Source organism: Pinus tabuliformis, chromosome 4_2, assembly GCF_031772625.1.
Source record: "Pinus tabuliformis cultivar Carrire ecotype Pingquan chromosome 4_2, CPIR1, whole genome shotgun sequence".
Classification (NCBI taxonomy): Eukaryota; Viridiplantae; Streptophyta; class Pinopsida; order Pinales; family Pinaceae; genus Pinus; species Pinus tabuliformis.
This window is the reverse complement of record NC_142304.1, coordinates 1,075,032,248-1,075,049,571: the sequence shown is the minus strand read 5'-3', so window position 1 is coordinate 1,075,049,571 and position 17,324 is coordinate 1,075,032,248. Positions and strand designations below refer to the sequence as shown.

The 17,324-nt window shown below is 39.6% G+C and overlaps 1 protein-coding gene across 1 annotated transcript in view; it reads left to right on the top strand.

Moving 5' to 3' along the window:
• Window positions 1-17,324, top strand: part of LOC149173369 (3beta-hydroxysteroid-dehydrogenase/decarboxylase-like) — a 114,287-nt gene that overhangs the window by 81,627 nt on the left and 15,336 nt on the right.

Here is a 17,324-nt window from a genome sequence, read left to right as displayed (position 1 = left end):
ATGACAAAATCCTCCCTAGCTTTGGGGCGAGGCTCGAGGGAAAAACTCTACCGATCATCCGTGTTTAGAAACACACATGAATTGGTGAGACAAAAAACCTCCTAGGATAGAAGTCATCATCAGAAAGATAAACTTACCTAGGTTGTTACATACATTTGTCTTACTAGGATCATTTACATTACAAAATGCAGAATGAGTTTACAAAACTCCAGTGTACATATGGCTGATAATGATGAATCCAAATAATGCAAACACTCGAACATGATAGATTCCTTTTGCGAAAAAAAGGGGGTGTACTGCTATGGGGTTGTTGACATAGAGTGGTCAACACCACCATTCAGCGAGATGTAACCACTGAACCCACTTATTTTGTTTGTCTGTGGCATAACAACGTAAGTAGGCTTCTAAACATTTATTGACAACCTCTGTTTGGCCATCCGTTTGAGGATGGTAAGTTGAACTCATGTTGAGGTAGGTTCCTATATGTTTGAAAAATTCCTTCCAAAAATTACCCTTAAATTTGGCATCTCTATCACTCACAATGACCTTGGGGAATCCATGTAATTTGTAAACATTTTTGCAAAATATCTTAGCGATTTGTTTTGCTGAGTCTGATTTCTTTATTGCAATAAAGTGAGCATACTTGGTGAGTCTTTCGACTACTACAAGAATTTTATCCTTACCATCAGACACAAGTAAACCTTCAATAAAGTCCATTGATATTTCCTCCCATTTCTGATTCAGGATGTTTAAGGGATGAAGTAGTTCGGGTGTCATAATGTTTTCATTTTTATTCCTTTGGCATTTATCACATTCTACTACATGATTTTGAACATCATTATTCATTCCCTTTCAAAAGAATGACTGGCATGCATTATAATAGGTTTTAAAGAATCATACATGTCCATCGAACAATGAATCATGCGACTCTTTGAGAATCTTGTCTTTAAATTTGGAATTTGAATTCAGATAAATTCTTCCCTTGTACCATAGAATATCACTCTTCCATTCAAATTTTGAATTATGAGGCAGGTTATTGATTATAGCACTTGTTTTTGGATCTTTTGCATATTCACTTCGAATCTCATTAAACCATTCGGGAACAACAACTGAAGTTGCAAGTAATGATGGTTCTTCGTCTTGCCTTGACAAAGCATCAACTACTACGTTATCTTTCCTTTTCTTATGTAATATATCCACGTCAAAGGTGGTGATCTTTTCTATCCGTTTTTGTTGTTCTGTAGATAACATTTTCTGTTGGAGGAGATGCTAAAGACTATTATGATCTGTTCATATTAAGAACTTACTTCCCAAGAGATAATGTCTCCATTTGGATAATGCATGCATAATAGTAAGCATTTCCTTGTTGTATGTAGACTTGAGATATTTTTGCTTATTGAGCTTCCTGCTTGCAAATGTGATTGGGTGACCGTCCTGCATTAATATTGCTCCTGTGCCAAAACCTAAAGCATCACATTCAATTACAAATGGTTTTGAAAAGTTTGGAGTTGCCAATACAGGGGCATTAGACATAACTTCCTTCAAGTCTTCAAAACACTTTTCTGCTTCATCATTCCATTTGCATGGAAGCATGCTTGATCTTTTTGTCATCATTGTCAATATCGTAAATCTCGAAATATTCTTCTACTTTATTGAACCAAGCAACGCTGCATTTTTTGTTACCGTCAAATTTGGATGGCTCAAGTTTTGCTTTTCACTGATATGTAGCTATTGACAGAGTGAAGAAGGGGTATTGATTTGAAAACGACATATTGGTGTATGGATTCCAGAGCTACCTATTTTGTAAATTCGTGTTACTATTTTATTGATTAGGCATGGAAGATGTCTTTGGAGACTCGGGTTTCTCATGTGAGTTTGACGAACCTGGAGAATTGAGATGTTGAGTAGCTTCATTATTCTGGGGTATTTGATTGGGTGTAACCTTCATCTTGTCACAAATACAGGTCAACAATATCATTGCTTCATCCACCTTATCTGAAGGGACTCCTTGATGTAAAAATTTATGTTTCCCACCCCGGTTTTCAGTTTCACCTTATTTCTTCCATGTAGTTAAATGCCCTTTCCCATAACCATACATTCAACAACTAAAAAAAATAATATCAACAATATCATTGCTTGATCCACCTTATCTGAAAGGACTCCTTGATGTAAAAATTTATGTTTCCCACCCCGGTTTTCAGTTTCACCTTATTTCTCCCATGTAGTTAAATGCCCTTTCCCATAACCATACATTCAACAACTAAAAAAAAATAATATTTTTTTGCTGAAAACACAAATTCTGGAAATTTTACAAAACGCTGGAAAATGCAGAAATAAAAATCAGCAGGTACAAACAACCATTTAAAACATTTAAACACAGTAATTTTTGGTCAATGTGACCCTGGAAAAACCCCTTACAACTCTTGAGGAAAACCAGTTCGAGAGCTCTTTCTTATTTCTGGAAAAAATGCCTTTTACAGTGAGAAAATTTTCAGCATAAATTTCATCAAGCAAACTGTACAACTTATCTCATTTTCGAGCCTCATTGTCAAGCTGGAAACTGCTGTACGGATGTACGGATTGTACAGATGTACGGACTGTACAGACCGTACAGACTGTCCTGGCTGTACGGACGACCGTACGGACTGTACAGACAGACCTCGATTTTTGTGCATAAAATTGCCTCCTTGAAAATCGTGCCCAAAAAAATCTGCCTTTCACTGTTTGCTCATTCAGTTGTATGGATTTGCTGAAATGCTGCCTTGGAATGTGTGCCAAGCTGCTGCCCCCTTCTCCTTCCTGTCCAGAAATCTCCCTTGCTCTCTCTCTCTCAATCTGCTCATGAAAGAATAAATGACCTTTTCCTCCTTTTCCTCCTTTAATCTAACCCTAAGTGACTTTTGGGTGATCCCTAAATCCAATGGCTGAAATAGATTGAGACCTATCGCTGACATTAAATGCTCATTTAAATCTCACTTTCTATTTTTTAATTCACCCCACTTTAATAAAGACCCACTTAGTCATTTATTTCCAAAGTCACTTTTCATTTCTAATTTTTCATTGACTTTATAAAAGTCACTTTAAAATTAGACTTTAGTAACTTTATCACTTAAAGTCACTTTTAAATTAGATTTAACTTTATAAAAATTATAAAGTCACTTTAGGAGAAAAATTAAATTCTTTTGGACACTTTTCCCTAGGCCAAAGATCAAAGCCTTAGGGAACCCCTTGTCCTCAATTTCAACACTCCCTCTTACCGAGGAAGGTGTTCCTCACCACACCCATCTTGTTCCTGAAGTAGTCATGCTTGCCCTGTGGTAAGGCTTTGGTAAGAATATCTGCAACCTGCTCATCAGTGGGAATATACTCAAGCTTCACAGCGCCCTTCTGAACACAGTCTCTGATGAAATGATATTTGATCCCAATATGCTTTGACCAGTCATGAAATACTGGATTCTCTGTGAGTTTAATGCAACTCTGATTATCATAGTAAATCACTGAAGGTCTCAACGACTGACCAAATAAGCCAAACAACATCTTGTGAAGCCAGATGGTCTCACAACTAGCTAGACTGGCTGCCATATACTCTGCTTCTGCTGAACTCAATGCTACTGACTGCTGCTTTCGGCTGAACCATGACACTACTGCCGAACCCAACCCAAAACAACACCGTGAAGTGCTCTTCCTATTAGAAGCACAACCTGCCCAATCAGAATCAGTGTAACCTGCCAATCTCACTCCATCCCCCTGCCTGTAGTCCAGACCATAATCCACTATCCCCTGCAAGTACCGCAAAATGTGTTTTGCAGCCACTCAGTGAACCTTCCTAGGCTCACACATAAACTGACTCATCGTGTTGACTGTAAAACAAATATCTGGTCTAGTGTTGACCAAATCCATCAAGGAACCAATCAGCTGCCTGTACAATGTGAGATCCACCAACTCGGAATCCGAAGCATGAAGCTTCTTCCAGTTGGTGATCATCGGTGTCGACATGGGTTTACAATCCTCCATGTGGAATCTGCCAAGGATGTCCACAATATACTTCCCCTGCCCCAGGAAGAAATGCCCCTCCTCCTGCCACACCTCCAAACCCAAAAAGTAATGCATCAAGCCGATGTCCTTCATCTCAAACTCCGCCGCAAGAACTCTCTTGCAATGCTCTATGAGTCTCTCTGCACCTGTAATAACCAAGTCATCCACATACAGCACCAGAATGAGAGGCTCCTCACCTATCACAATAAAGTAAAGGTTCAGATCTGCCTCACTCTTTGTGAAACCCAACCCTTGCAAGTATGTATCTATCCTGGAGTACCAAGCTCTGGGAGCTTGCTTCAGGCCATAAAGGGCCTTCTTCAGTCTACACACATGGGACTCCTTTCCATGCACCTCAAAGCCCTGTCGCTGCTCAATGTACACCTCCTTCTATATGAAGCCATTGAGAAATGCAGTCTTCACATCCATCTGGTGGATCTTCCAACCCATCTCTGCTGCTATCGATATAATGGAGCGGATCGAAGTATATCGAGCCACGGGAGCGAAGGTCTCCTCATAATCAACTCCCTCTACCTGGGAGAATCCTCTAGCCACAAACCTTGCTTTGAATTTCTCAATGCTGCCATCTGCAGCATGCTTTACCTCGTAAAGCCATCTGGAAGTAACCACGGATTTGCCCTCAGGCCTCGGCACCACCTCCCAAACATCATTCTTCATGATAGAAGAATACTCCTCCTGCATGGCCTCTCTCCAGACCTGCTGGCTAGCTGCCTCCTCATAGCTAGAAGGCTCAGAGTCAAGGATGCTGGTAACCATTGCCATATAGCTACAAAACCTCTCAGGTGGTCTACTCTCTCTGACCGGCCTCTTAGGCTCAGCAACAAATGTGGCATCTCTCAAGGTGTCCTGAAGCCACTTGGGCTTCCTCTTCCCTGAGTGCACTTCTCCCATAGGAGAATGAAACTCCTCCTCCCCATCATCATCAGGAGCCTGAACTCCTGACTGTCTGTCTGCTGTCCTCCTGCCTGCCCCTGAACCTGTAGAAGTTGAGGTACCGTGTGAATTGTCCATCAGTGGACTCCCTAGTGAACTGCTCTATGAATTGATCTGCATGCTGCCAGGAGCACCACCCCTCTGGCTCGGTGAGCCACTGCTCACTGACGGACCTGATATCCTCATAGATGTACCTCCAGATCCTTCTGATCCCTGCTCACTAGATCCCTGCGACTGACTCAACTGCTGCTGAGGGTCTGGCTGATCCAGATACTCTAACTCCCGTGATCTCCTAAAGGCCCTATCCTCCTCGAACTTCACATCCCGTCTGACAACAACTCTCCTCTGTGCAGGAATGTAAATCCGAAAGGCCTTTGAGGTCTCATTGTAGCCCACAAAGATACCCTTCTCTGCAGTATGTAGGAGTATGTAATGCATCCAAAGATACAAAGATGACCAATATCAGGCTTCTTCCCAGAAAAAGCCTCCTTCGGAGTCATGTGCCCCAAGGCACGATGTGGACTCCTGTTCTGCAAATAAACAGCAGTGTTGCAGGCCTCTGCCCACAAGAACAATGGCAACCCCTGATCATGTAACATGGCTTTGGCAGCCCCTACGATGGATCTGTTCTTCCTCTCCGCAACCCCGTTCTGTTGGGGGTTGTAAGGAACAGTGAACTCCCTCCTAATGCCTGCCTCCACACAATAGTCAACAAACTCTCCAAGGGTGTACTCTCCTCCATTGTCCGACCTCAGGGACTTGATCTTCCGACCTGTCTGTGTCTCCACAAGAGCTCTAAACTCCGGAAACCGCTTGAAGACCTCATTCTTGGTCTTCAAGAAATAAATCCAGGTTCTCCTGGGGTGATCATCAATGAATAAAACATAGTACTCATATCCACTCAAGGAAACATGAGACATCCGACTGCTCACATCAGAATGAATCAAATCAAGTATCCCAGTCGCTCTGCTGTCACTGCTGGGAAAAGGGGATGTGGTAAACTTGTCCATTGCACATCCTCTGCAAGTATCAAAGTGATCAGTGCTGAAATCTGGCACACCTGTAGTGATCTCCCGCAATGTCCTCAAGGCTCCATGATACATATGTCCCATCCCGCGGTGCCAAATCTCACACAGCTTAGAACTGCTAGCTATGCTGTCGGTACTACTACTCAATGCCACAAGGGACTGGAATGCAAACTTGTACACCTTTGCATGGCGTACACCTATCACTCTAGCTGAATCAGCTGGAGTGCCCCTGGGATACATCAACACCTGTCCTCCCCTTAACAATACCTCATATCCTCTGTCCTCCAACGCTGAGACGGATATGAGGTTCTTCCTCATCCCTGGCACATAAAGAACGTCTGACACCTTCAGGGGAGGTTTGGACTCCCTCTGAAATGTCAGAGTCCCCACACCGACTGCTCTAACAACTCTATCATCACCGAGTACTATCTCTATATCAGTGCCACTCTCTGAAAGCTCTGAGAAGTACTCCTGGACTCCTGTCATGTGACGTGAAGCCCCGCTGTCCACATACCAGATACCCGAAGATGCTCCGCTAATAAAGGGAAAAGCATGCTCCCTCTGAACCTGTGTGGTAGGTGATCCTGCACTAGGGGACTCATACGCAGTGAACCCAAACTCTCGGTCAAAACGAACTGCAAAGTCCTCAACCTCTGCTGAAGCTGCCACGTTCTGGTTCTTCCCCTTCTTCTTCTTCTTCTCTGGACACACAACTGCATAGTGTCCCATCTTTTGACAATTCCAACACTTCACCTTGGAATAGTCCTTCTGTGTGTCACTCTCTTTACCTTTACCTTTGCCTTTGCCCCCACCATTGCTTGTGGAAGCCTGCTTCTTCCCTTTGCCTTTCTTGCCTCCTGCCGACAGTGCTACATCCTCATCCTGCTCAATTGGCTTGGCTGCCCCAAGTTGACCTTTCCTGATCTCTATCTGAATGCAATCATCCCAAAACCTCTCCCATGTGGGAAGGGTCTCACGTGCACAAAACCCATCAGCAAAGTTCATCCATGAACGGGGGAGGCCATTCACTGCAATCCGCACCAACTCAGTGGGTGGAATGTCCTCTCCAATTGCTGCCAACTCATCTCTCACATTAGTAATCTTTGTGAGATATCCAGCTGCACTATCATTACCCATCTTAATAGTCTTCAGCTTCTCCTTCAGGACCATTTTTCGGTTCTCATTGGTACTTTGGTAGAGATTGGACAATGTTGTCCACATCTCATGGGCATTTCTCTTTCCTCTCACATGAGGAATGCAATGATCTTTGACTCCGTCTAGAATCAGTTTTTTACCCTTGTTGTTTTTTTTATTATACTCAGCCAACTGAGTGGCATCAGTAGGCACAACAATAGGGTTCTGTGCGGTATGCACTATGATGTCCCAGACTTCTGCCTCCTCAAAGATACTCTGCATTCTCTCCTTCCGAACGCTGTAGTTTGTATGCCCATCCAACCTATCCTCCACCCTCAATCCCAATGACATCCTGCTGTCCTAAAACTGAAAATGACACTATTGTAGTAAAGATAAAAACTGCTGTTTGTGAAAAATTAGCTTGCTGGAATTTTCTGAGTGAAAAATCAGCAGGCTGTAATTTTCTTCCTTGCTGTTCCAAACTGCACTTCAACACTCAAGCTTTGATACCATGTAAAATTTCTGTTTCCCACCCCGGTTTTCAGTTTCACCTTATTTCTCCCATGTTGTTAAATGCCCTTTCCCATAACCATACATTCAACAACTAAAAAAAATAATATTTTTTTTGTTGAAAACACAAATTCTGGAAATTTTACAGAATGCTGGAAAATGCAGAAATAAAAATGAGCAGGTACAAACAGCCATTTAAAACATTTAAACACAGTAATTTTTGGTCAATGTGACCCTAGAAAAACCCCCTACAACTCTTGGGGAAAACCAGTTCGAGAGCTCTTTCTTATTTCTGGAAAAAATGCCTTTTACAGTGAGAATTTTCAGCGTAAATTTCAGCAAGCAAACTGTACAACTTATCTCATTTTCGAGCCTCACTGTCAAGCTGGAAACTGCTGTACGGACTGTACGTACAAACCTCGATTTTTGTGCAGAAAATCGCCTCCTTGAAAATCGTGCCCAAAAAAATCTGCCTTTTACTATTTGCTCATTCAACTGTATGGATTTGCTGAAATGTTGCCTTGGAATGTGTGCCAAGCTGCTGCCCCCTTCTCCTTCCTGTCCAGAAATCTCCCTTGCTCTCTCTCTCTCAATCTGCTCATGAAAGAATGAATGACCTTTTCCTCCTTTAATCTAACCCTAAGTGATTTTTGGGTGATCCCTAAATCCAATGGCTGAAATAGATTGAGATCTATGGCTGAAATTAAATGATCATTTAAATCTCACTTTCTATTGTTTAATTCACCCCACTTTAATAAAGACCCACTTAGTCATTTATTTCCAAAGTCACTTTTCCTTTTTAATTTTTCATTGACTTTATAAAAGTCACTTTAAAATTAGACTTTAGTAACTTTATCACTTAAAGTCACTTTTAAATTAGATTTAACTTTATAAAAATTATAAAGTCACTTTAGGAGAAAAATTAAATTCTTTTGGACACTTTTCCCTAGGCCAAAGATCAAAGCTTTAGGGAACCACCTGTCCTCCGGTACCAAATTTCAACACTTGATCCCTTTTAAATTCTTTCTGTTTTTGCTCAGGCTGACTTCTTTATTCTCTGCCTTGTCCGGTCACCTTAGTCTCAAGATCTAACAATCTTTTATTGAAATTGGCCATCGACATTGATGAAGACATCGAGTGGGTCCGAGGTGGAGTATATTTATCCAACTTAACTCTTTTTCTTAACTTGATCCTATTTTTCTAATAATTTTTAAAATTTAAAATTTAAAATATATTAATTATGTAACAATTAAAGTTATATAACTTTATAACTATAACTATATATAACTTTAACGTTATGTAAAGAACTATATAACTATGAATATAATTATAACTACGTAATCACAAATATAGAACGTCACGGTTGGGGAGACAGTGGTCAAAAAAAATATGTGACAATGGCAGGGGTGTCTGGAGCGAACGTCAGGGAAACAATGCGTGGGATGTGAGTCGATGGCTTCGGTAGTTACAGGGTCGGGAAGGGATGAGCGATATAGTGGACTGGGCTCGACGACAGCAGAGGGCCAGGAAGAATGCAGTAAGGTTGAAACGACTGACAGTAGGGAATGGTGGTACAGGGAGGAATATGCTTGACAGGGAAGACAGGCGGAGAAGGGCAGCAGACAAAATAACGGATGAAGGCGGTGGAGGAATTGGCGTGTAGAGATGCTAGTGTTGAGGGCGGAAGGAAACAAGTAGCAGACTGTACGAACAACGGATGGACGCAGCGCATTGGTGGCTTTGATACCAAATGAAGTGGATGAACCCAACATTAGACAAAATATATATATATTTATTAGTAAACTTGAATGATGATTACACTGTGGGAGGCCCTTGCTTAAATACAATCCTGGGTGCCTCTTGGTGAATGGTCATGATCTTTGATCATGCTTTTTAATTGCTTACTAACTACAATTTATTTTATTTTATATAACGAGTACAATCAACTGATGATGGTCTCGCTTGTAAATTTACTGATCCTCCCATTCATTTATCTCAACTAATGCGGGGCTTCTTCTAGTTGTTGCTTGAGTTGACATCAATGACAACCAAATTCCAACAATGCTGACTTATGCCTATACCCATGATTCCCAACTTGAAGAAGCTAAATGCTTTTGAGTTAAAGTTGGTGGATCCCACATTGTACAAGAAACTGATAGGTTCTGAGACAAAAACTTCTCGATATACAAAAGATATATATATATATATATATATATATTTTATTAAAAGATGAATTTACAGATGATGAGTGTTTACAAATGGGGCTCCTGGCTTATATATCGCCATGGACACCCTTTGGGGAAAGGGCATGATTTTATGATCGTGCCGTTTCATCTAATTTAACTGAAAATTAAATAATAAACCTAAACTAACTAATTTTTACATAACATTTCCTTCCTCTCAAAAGAATGCTTTGTCCTCAAAGCATACGTAATGACGGATGTTGTTGAAGAATGATTCATTCTCCCAGAAAGTGTCTTCTTCGGGTAAGTCTTCCACTTGATCAAATATTCCAAGATGATCAAGGTCTCACACTTTAAAAGGTCTTGAATTAATCTCTCAATTTCCGTTTTTTGGTGACGCGGATATCGGTATGGCTTTTTCATAGGTCGGTCTTGAAATACTTTTTCATGCTTCCGAATTAGATCTTGTATCTCTGATGACTCTTTACTGGTCATATTTGCAGATAGCATTTCTAATTGGTGACATTGTACTACATAAGCAGGTGCTCCTTTTCGACTCAGCGTCATCATCTGAAATGATGATACAACTTGATTTTCTGGTGCTTGGAATCCGTGTAGTTTGTACTTCTAACCTCCCCACTTGAATTTTATAAATTGTGCTTGATGGTTGGTGGCATAAGTACCTAAAGTTCGTAGCCATTGGATACCTAAGACTACATCTACTCCTCTTAACGGTACCATGAAGAACGGAGACTCTTGATTAAAGTCTTGGATCTGCAAATTGACCTTATGGCATTTCCCCACCTTTTCAATCTTCATACCGTTAGCTACCATCACTTTCATGTTTGGTAAGAGAAATGAAAACATATTGAGTCTCTTTGCCACGGTTGCATCTAAAAAATTGTGTGTGCTTTCAGAGTCGATGAGAACCAATACGTTGTTCTTCTTCATGTGTTCATTTAACTTTAAGGTCTGAGGTTGTGATATACCTGTCATGGCTGATAATGACACTTGCGGAATACTCCCGTCATCTAATTCTGGTGAAAATTTTGGGGCATCTTCTATTTCTTCTATGTCAAAATCTTCACTGTTTGAATCATTGGTTGCTTCACAATTATATAGGTTCTTTGGTTCTTTTCCTTTAGCACATCTATGTTTGGGGTCCCACTTCTCACCATAGCGTTTACATTTACCCTCTTTTATCCTATGCATTTCCACATTAGATTTTTCATCTTCACGACGATGTGGTGGAACATATCTCATATTATTTGAGTCCACATACTGGGGTACCCTTCGTCTTGAATATGTTTTTTCTGCTTTTGACCAAAATATTGGTTCGGATTTCTTTTCGGCTGTTTTTGCTTTTCGTCATGCTACTTCTATTGATGTAATGTCATGCATCTCAAGTTCTGCTTGTAAATGGGTTTTGAGTCCCAAGGCGTATGACTGAATTAGACGAGATCCTGATAACCCAGGTACTCGTGTTACTAAGGTCTCCCATTCTTGAGTGTATTCGTCCACACTTCCTTTTTGTCGTAACTTGATGAGTTTTGAAAAGAACTCTTCTTCTCTTACACCTTGGAATCTTTTAAAGAATGCATCTTTAAATTTTTGCCAGCTAATGACGTGTGTTGTCTTTTTCCCCCACATATACCAATTATATGCTTCTCCTTCCATTTTCATGGATGCATGCCTGAGCTTTTCGTCATCGTCATTGATGTCATATATCTCAAAGTATTCTTTTGATTTGTTTATCCACGCAACATTGCTTTTTTCATTTCCATCGAATTTAGGCATCTCGACTTTTGCCCTATGCTGGTATGTTGCTAATGGTTGAGCGAAAAAAGGGTGTTGATTGGTAAAGGTATCCCAAAGTCGCTTGTTTGTAAAGGCTGTGTTACTCTCTTCTTGGTGGGGTGTCACTGATTTTTTTGGGGATTCAACTTTTTCATGAGTTTGTTGACTTTGTCGAATTTGATGAGATGTTTTCTTGATTCTCTTCATTTTCTTTTAGTAGTTGTTCGAGTGTACAATTCGCCTTTTTACACAGAATTTTCAGCATTGTTAAGACCTTTCTGATGTCTGCTTTTGTTTGGACATGTTGATTTTCCATCTTTATTTCTATTTGATTTGTCGTATCCTGAAGATTTTTTATTTGGTCAGCTTGATTTTTAATATTGTCAGCCTATTTTTTGATATTGTCAGCCTGCCCCTCAAGCTTGATCTTGAATTCATCTAATCTTTTACTGACCTCATCGTGGTTGTTATTTATCTTATGCTCGGAGTCCAACAATTTTTTTGGAAATCTTTCATTGTCATTGTCGACATCGAGCGGGTTTGTGGGGGCGTGTATTTATCTGCGAGCTTAAATAATAATCTTTTTTTAGTATTAATCAAAAAATATTATTAAATTAATAATATATATATATATATATATATTTTAAATTAATTAAATTTTAATTAAGTAATATTATTCACATATATGTAATATTTTTTTTTTTTAGTTTTAATTCTATATAATTAAATTAATTACATATAATGTGATACGTAATACTTTTTTCTTTAATTAGCCCCAAGGGATAGCTCAAATGGTCGAGTTCCTGTTGCTAAAGCACTTTCCCAGTTTGGGAGATCACGGGGTCAAATCTCCTCGACACCCTCGGGGTTAGGCCTGTTAAGATTGGCCGACGGGCAGATCCCTTCGGGTGGATCTGCTCCGATATTTTCCCGTGGATGTAGCGGCCACTCAGTGACTGTGAACCACAGCTTAAAAAAAAACTTTTTTCTTAATCAATCGAATGGAATGGATAGTCACGTCCAACAGAAAGGTCACGTTCCGTTTGACTGTTCACCCTTCTCGTTCTTTTTCCGCGTTATTATCGCAGACAATTGCCAGGACTTTCTAACCGCAGAGCCACGCAATTGGATAGGGATCCGCAAAGCCCACACAGTCAGACAGGGATATAACTGTATCCCATAGAGCCCAGGCAATCGGACAGGGATCCGTAGAGCCCATGCAGTCGGACAGGGATATAATCCGTAGCCCACGCAGTTGGACAGCCGGTACAACGCAGGCTTCTCGTTGACTCAACGTGTCACTCCAGGAGAAATACGCACAGCCCCACACGCCTGCTGTTTTATGGAAGACCCGTGGGGGCCAGATGGCCAACAAAATTTGTGGGTGTTACCAGTCTCGTGTTGGCTCTGATACCAGATGAGACAGAAACTTCTCGATATACAGAAGATATATATATATATATATATATATATATATATATATATTTTATTAAAAGATGAATTTACAGATGATGAGTGTTTACAAATGGGGCTTTTGGCTTATATACCGCCATGGACACCCTTTGGGGAAAGGGCATGATCTTATGATCGTGCCCTTTCCTATAATTTAACTGAAAATTAAATAATAAACCTAAACTAACTAATTTTTACATAATAGGTTCCTTGATGTATTTGGTCAACACTAGGCCGTATATAGACTTTTTTGTGAATATCCTGAGCCAATTTATAATGGAGCCAAAGATGGTGCATTGGGTGGAAGTGCAACATGTTCTTTGGTACTTAGGAGTTACTGGAGTATGGGCTGAGATATGTTAGGAGTGGTGGTGTGCAATTGAAGGGCTATACAAACTTGGATTGGGCTGGGAGTTTGGTGGACAGGAAAGGCAGCTTAGGGTGTTGCTATAGCTTGTGATCAATAATGATTTCATGGTTAGAAGTAGTGTTTAATGGCGCTCATTTCAGCAAAGGTCGAGTACATGGCAATGAGTTTGGCGAGTTGTGAGGCCATTTGGCTTCGGAAGATGCTCACTAGTTTATTTGATCTTGAGTTGGATCCCATTGTGATTCACTGTGATAGTGAGTTGCATCAAACTCTTGGAGAATCCATTGTTGCATGACAAGTCCAAGCATATAGAGGTCAAATACCACTTCATTTGAGACAGGGTCCATAGGGGAGCTATGAAGCTTCAGTATATGTCCACAGATGAGTAGGTTGTAGATATTTTGACTCATGATCTCAAGCATATAAACCAAATGCGTTACCACTAGACCATAGCTTGAAGTTGTAATGTATTGCGTGCATAGATTGTTTTAAAGTGCATTTTCCAGCAGAGTTTTGGACAATAAAGGTTGTAAAGCCTTTTTGTTTGCAGGAAGCAGACAGGAAGGGTGTTCCAGTGGTCCTATTGTCTTCCTAGAAGGGTCTAAAAGGCATTTTTATTGCAGGTCGTGTGAAAATCTGAGAATCCCTAAATCACTACTGCAACAAACTGATATTACTTCTACTTGTTAATCCATGCAAGTTATTTACTGTGTTCTACTATAAATATCGAAGCAAATACAACTGCAACCTTCACAACTTTAAATAATATGTAGAAACAAGAATTTGAGCAAGAAATAAATAACACACACAATGACACCGTTATTTTTGGACCAATGTCCCCAGAAAAACCCAATGTGTGAAAACTGATGCAACAATTGAGGGTTTGTATTATTAAGCAATAATTTATGAATACAATCTTTGGATGCCTTACTGGCTATCCAATACAGAGAATCTCACTGGCAAAGAGATGAGTGAGTGATACCTCATACTATCACTGGAGATTCAATATTGAACCAGACTCTGGATGGCAAGCCCAACACTGCTTCTGCACTGCCTCTGTATCAGCCTACGCAACTCAGCATCACAGTTACTAGGCTCTGCGTCACCTTTCTTGCAGATCGATTGGCTTCTGGAATTTCGATTTTCTGCCTTCCCGGTCTCACACCCCGGCTCCTGGCTCTAGAACTCGACCCTCCAACAAATTTTGAATCTCCTTTCATGCTCTATGCTGCTTCAATGTGGCTCTACGCTGCCTCTACTGGATCTCTCTCTACCTCCTCTGCAAAGTATTTTCGGATCAGAAAACTCTCCAACCAGAAAACTATCCCTGCCCCGCACTGCAAGAAATCACCTTGATCACTTCTCCGGCAACTGCTGCGCTGCTCTCTTCAGAAATCGATCTCTTGACCTCTTACTCGATGTGTCTTCCAAATGCCCATCAAGCCTTTTCTTATAATCTTCTTGTTGAGTAACCAACGACTCAAACTAGATTCTAATCAATGGCTCATATCATTTTGACTTGATCCTCGTCTTCTTCTAGAAGTTTCACCCCCAGTTCAACTAATACCCTTTAATTATTTTAATTTCCTAAATTTAGACTTAGGCCTCCATTAGAAATAATTAATTATTTTAATAAAACCTTATCCAGGTGGAATTTCCCAAAACGATTTCTGGGTATTCTGGAATACATGTGTCCTAGCCTCCTTGCAAATTTTGAGGCTTAGAGCACATCCGATGCTACCAGAAATCAACAGGTTGTAGATCAATGTTAACGTAAAAAAACATTTGACGTGTTCTGCATCATTTGAAGCGGACCTGGAGACGTAGCCTAGGAAGGGTGAACTCTGTTATCAACATGCTTTTATTGGTCTTTCTATTGTTATTTATTCTGCAAATACATCTTTTTAATTGCTAATTAAACTTTATTAATAAAGTTAAAAAAAGCCACAATTAGCATACAAAAGTATTTCAAGCTTTAATTCCAGATCATTCCATTTGCTCTATTTTCTGTGTATTCTCTGAGGGTCTTTTTCCCTGTTAAGGGAGCCCTTACTTTTCTTGAGTAATTAAAATTGAAGGAGAATTTAGTGGGTGAAATTTTTTCTGTTTTTGTGACTGATTTTCTATTTAAATTTCCGCTGCAAATTATTTAAGTTAAAATACCAGTGTATTTTTATTCAGCTGCTATTCAGAAAAATAATTCAGTAGGTGAATATATTTTTTGGGCACAAAATAAATTGCTAGGAAATAAAATCAGATCTGATATTGTAAAATTTAACAGTTGTATGTGGGAAAGATTAAACGAAATAGCGACTTGTAGCTTTGTAGCTTTGAATTACTAGTGAACTCAAAAAAATTCAGCTGTACCACCTATCATGGGACCACCTGTTCCCTCAAATGCAAATTACCTCATTGTGTTTGCTAATAATAATAATAATAATTTAATCTAAGGTCACATCCTAGTCAGATGCCAAATCGATGTATTGGATTCCCTTGCTTGTGGGTCAAGTGACCCCCTCTGTGCATCAGTTTCACTGCTTAGCCTGCAGAGGTGTACATACCCTAGTCCCTTCTGGATTCGAACCTGTGACCTCCAAGGATGAAACATATATTCGTAACTGTTAAGCCCACTCAGGCTGCTAGATTTAGTACTTGTCTGAGATAGAGAAATCAGCTAAAGAAGGCAGAATATGGAAATATGGGTTGTAAGATTCAATGTCTTGAAATAGCAGAATTCAATATGCATTCAAATTGTTAGTTTCACTTGGGGATAAAATGACTTTGCTAATGCTAGATTGTGATTGAGAGGTTATCAGTGGGACAAAGCTGTCCTGACTGAAAGTATATGAGTGCATTTTCAAGTTTTTCTGATGCTTTTTCCCTTGAACTTTCAAACGTCAGAAATCAAATATGTGTTCCAAGTTGTTAGTTTTAATTGGGTATGAATCAATGTTGCAAATATTGTTTCATAGAATATATTGCAAAGAGCCTGAAAATAAACTTCTTGGAAATATTGGGGAAAATACTAGAAAATGTCAGAAAATATTTGCATGCATAGGCTTGGACCTAAAAAGCTTGGAATAACTCCAAAATATATGTTTGTTTACAAATTTTATCATGCTTATTCCCTTGAATTTATGGCCAATCTCTGCAATCCCTTTATCCTTTGCACCAAATTTTTGTTTTCCTTGATGCTATTTTTTGGAAGCTGATATTTATGTTTAAATTTTTATTTGCTTTCCATGAGTCGCATATATATTGGATTTCAAAATACTTAAGATTCTTTTTGTATGAGATATCTTGAGGGCCATATATTTACTATGCGAAATGACAATATAACTTTTTCCTCTTGGCTGAGAATATTTATCTGAAAAACATTTCAGCTGCCTCCAGAATCCAACAATATACTTTCAGTCAGGACCAATGTTGCACTAATCGTTATCGGGATATTATTGGTGCGGGAAAAAATCGGAAAAAATCGTAAAAATCGGGAAAAAATCGGTAAAAATCGGGAAAAAATCATAACATAAAATAAATACATTGACACATAAATATGATAAAAGAACTAATATATAAGATGTTTAATATCATTTCTAGTGCCACATCACACATAACAATGAATCATGTCCTGAATAGTAAGTCTTGACTCATGACTCCCAACTCAACCTCAAAATATCAACAAAAAATATAATAATGTATCTCATATCATGAGTCATAATGTCGTATACAATGAAATAAACCAAATAACTAAAGTTTGATACTACTGATTTCCTTTGTCCCTCTAGATGTAGATGTCGGTGGAGTTGGCAGTAGACTCTGCTGTGCTCTAGAAGCTGAAGAACTAGGGTCTATAGGAGGTAG